We start from the raw sequence: 4205 nt of genomic DNA, 5'->3' as shown, positions 1-4205 counted from the left end.
AAAGGTAGAAGACAGAGGGTGGTGGTGGAGGGTTGTTTTTCAGACTGGAGGCCTGTGACCAGTGGAGTGCCACAAGAATCGGTGCTGGGCCCACTACTTTTCATCATTTATATAAATGATTTGGATGTGAGCATAAGAGATATAGTTAGTAAGTTTGCAGATGACACCAAAATTGGAGGTGTAGTGAACAGTAAAGAAGGTTACCTCAGATTACAACGGGATCTTGATCAGATGGGCCAATGGGCTGAGAAGTGGCAGATGGAGTTTCATTCAGATAAATGTGAGGTGCTGCGTTTTGGGAAAGCAAACCTTAGCAGGACTTATACACTTAATGCTAAGGTCTTAGGGAGTGTTAATGAACAAAAAGACCTTGGAGTGCAGGTTCATAGCTCCTTGAAAGTGGAGTCACAGGCAGATAGGATAGTGAAGAAGGTATTTGGTATGCTTTCCTTTATTGGTCAGAGTATTGAGTATAGGAGTTGGAAGGTCTTGTTGCGGCTGTACAGGACACTGGTTAGGCCACTGTTGGAATATTGCATGCAATTCTGGTCTCCTTACATCTGGAAGGATGATGTGAAACTTGGAAAGATTCAGAAAAGATTTACAAGGTTGTTGCCAGGGTTGGAGGATTTGAGGAGAAAGTGAGGAGATCAGAGCTGAAAATGTGTTGCTGGAAAAGCGCAGCAGGTAGGGCTTATGCACGAAACGTCGATTCTCCTATTCCTTGGAGGATTTGAGCTAAAGGGAGAGGCTGAATAGGCTACAGCTGTTTTCCTGGAGCGTCGGAGGCTGAGATTTATAAAATCATGAGGGGCATGGATAGGATAAATAGACAAAGTCTTTTCCCTGCGGTGGGGGAGTCCAGAACTAGAGGGCATAGGTTTAGGATGAGAGGGGAAAGATATAAAAAAGAGACCTAAGGAGCAACTTTTTCATGCAAAGGATGGTACGTGTACGGAATGAGCTGCCAGAGGAAGTGGTAGAGGCTGGTACAATTGCAACATTTAAAAGGCATTTGGATTGGTATATGAATAGGAAGGGTTTGGAGGGATATGGGCTGGGTGCTGGCAAATGGGACTAGATTGGGTTGGGATATCTGGTCAGCATGGACAAGTTGGACCGAAGGGTCTGTTTCTGTGCTGTACACCTCTATGATGCTAAGAGCTTCTTTAAATTAAAAAAAAGAGGGAGCCCAAAGTGAATGTAGGCTCCTTAGAAAACTAGACTTGGGAAATAATGATGGGGAATCAGGAAATGGCATAAATGTTGGAGAAATACTTTGTGTCAGTCTTCACAGTAGAGGACGCTAATTGCATTATAAAAGTATTAAATAATCAAGAAGCTAAAAGAAGGGAAGAACAACTCACTAGAGGAAAGGTACTAGGTAAACTAATGGGATTAAAAGTATATACAAGGCTGAATTAGGCAGAGTTTAAATCAGTACGGGAATCAAGGGTTGTGGGAAAAGGCAGAAGTCAGCTTATCGGACTGTCTAAATCTCATTAAATGACAACAGACTCGATGGACTGAATGGCCTAATTTTGCACCTGTTAATGGTCTTATGGAAGTTATGACATAGTTTGATAAATTTAATATTTATACATCGGTGGGCTTTGAGCACAATAAAGTGCTTTGAGCAACTAGACATAAGCAGATGAATACATATTGAATTGACAAATGAGGAGGAGGAAAATACAGCAGCCATTCCACCCCTCCTCATCTGATTGTATCATTGCCATAACCTTGGTCTTGAATTAAAAACAGGTGTTTGCCGCATATATTCATCTGGGTACAGAGGCACTGATCATTCCAATAATCTGTCCAAGTGCCCTTTCGTTAAAGATATCAAATAGATCAATATTTAATTCAACAACACACACATAACTCTCTCATATATAAATAGAACATTCAAAAAACCACTTGTATTTGTGTTTTCCTTGATATTTTATTCTTATTTGAGATTCAGTTCACCTGTATCCAACAAAACAGGCCATAACCTCAAGGCCACATAAGATTCTATTAATTGTGCTGGATCAGAAACACATTTCAAATTTGTGCTTATTTTCTATGGTGCACAGACACATTTTAAATGACCGATTTTTCATATCAAATATGTTTATTCACAAACTAATTAGTAGACATCAATTAAAACTACTAAATGGTTCAGTACAATTCTTTTTAAAGTCATTCTCAGTTATTTTTAAATTGGCATACCCACAGGTAGAAAACTAGACAGCATTCTGAAAGATACTTGGTTATGGTGATCCTTTTTTCAGCTAAATACATAGAAATGCACAAGGTTACTTTTATATACTTCAAAAATACTTTGGAATGGAAGAAGAAATAAAAGAATCAATTACATTCTTTCATTCTTCCTGATTCATGGAAAAGCTGACCTTTTGGATTATGCAAACCAATTTTAGTGGAATCTTGAAACATAATCTAACCAATGCAATTTCAAGGGCATTTTGGACATGAATTCCAGATTGCTCCCAAAGTAGAAACTCTACCCCATATCATGATCTAATTTTGCACATTGTGGTGCAGACACCCACCTGTCATTGCCATTGCTGTGTGCTTTAACAGAAAGGGTACATACCTATTTTCCTAACATATGGAGCTATTTTACAATTCAGTCTGTAGGCGAGGAGCCAAACTTTCTCTGAACTCAGGCATGGATAAACTGCTTACTTGCCGCATTCTACCTTAACTTGCATTATTCAATGCTCCTTGTAGAGCCAGATACAGAATTCTTGGGGGCTCTAATAGTAGGATATTTCAGGGCTCTGAAGCACCCTTACGTCTCAGCCCATTTCTCTCTGCAGTACCAGGAAATCAGGAGTTCAGCCACAATGGGAAGAAATAGCAGACTGAACAGTTTTTAAATTCATTAGCTTAATAATTCTCCCTTGTGTTAAGGCAGGTGAACTTACAGTGTTATCCTCGCCGCTTCTTGGTGCTTTTCTTCAATTTCTTGAGGATTTCCTTCCAGGTCCACAAAAAGTCAATTTAGATCTGACTCTTATTCTTATCAACTGACAAAAGACAGGTCCTTAAAATGCCATCTTGACATTTAGTTCAGAACTGCAGCAGAATGTTTAGATTGCAACCATGAAACCAGGTTTTCCAAACATTGGAGGGAATAATTTAAACAATATTCCAGCCTTTGCTTACAGTACACCTGTATTTATTCCATTTGTGTCTTGTATCATCATTACCTGGCTCAGACTTCTTACTAGTACAAAATGAACATTATTTGTAATTCTTGTTGTTTAAGTTGTACCATATGTACCTGTGAATTGGGAGCACTTGCCACTTTGATTGGTTGTGGTTAAACATGATTAAGTACAGGGTTAGGTCTTTATAAATAATAAAATATGAAAAATATTCCCTTAAGAGATCAAATTCTGCAAGGCTGGTTTCTGTTTTTTATCAGCTGCAGCCGGTATCAAGCGTGTAGCCAATATTCTATATTAAAGCAAAGGAGCTTGAATATGGAGAACAACAGTGCACCTTTTGGGACTCAGGGCGACAAGATTTCCATAATTATCTGTTATTGAACTCTTGGGAGAAAAGAAAAAATATTGCTTAACACATGTACTTTGAGTCTTCAAATTCAAATGGAGAAAATGTAACTGAGATGATGTTCAATTTTGAACCTTCTTTAAGAAAGTTTACCACATAACAGTGCAGCCTGATTTCCAATTATTTTATGTTGATGGAATTAAATTGATGCAATAAACTGAAGTAGTGTCTGAGCTGCAATCCTTCATCAGAACTGTCCAGAAACAACAAAGGTATTCTTGCTATCAGTCATTTTAGTAAGGAGAGGAATTGGAGTTTCATATGACTGAGTGCGCAGTTGAACAGCAGTAAAGACCTTTAGGGTGTAGTTTTGCTCGCTGAGCTGTAGATTTGATATCCAGACGTTTCATTACCTGGCTAGGTAACATCATCAGTGGCGACCTCCAAGTGAAGCGAAGCTGTTGTCCCCTGCTTTCTATTTATATCTTTCTCCTGGATGGGGTTCCTGGGGTTTGTGGTGATGTCATTTCCTGTTTGTTTTCTGAGGGGTTGATAGATGGCATCTAGATCTATGTGTTTTTTATGGCGTTGTGGTTGGAGTGCCAGGCCTCTAGGAATTCTCTGGCATGCCTTTGCTTAGCCTGTCCCAGGATAGATGTGTTGTCCCAGTCGAAATGGTG

Source organism: Chiloscyllium plagiosum, chromosome 3 (assembly GCF_004010195.1).
Source record: "Chiloscyllium plagiosum isolate BGI_BamShark_2017 chromosome 3, ASM401019v2, whole genome shotgun sequence".
Taxonomy (NCBI): Eukaryota; Metazoa; Chordata; class Chondrichthyes; order Orectolobiformes; family Hemiscylliidae; genus Chiloscyllium; species Chiloscyllium plagiosum.
This window is presented reverse-complemented; position numbering follows the sequence as displayed.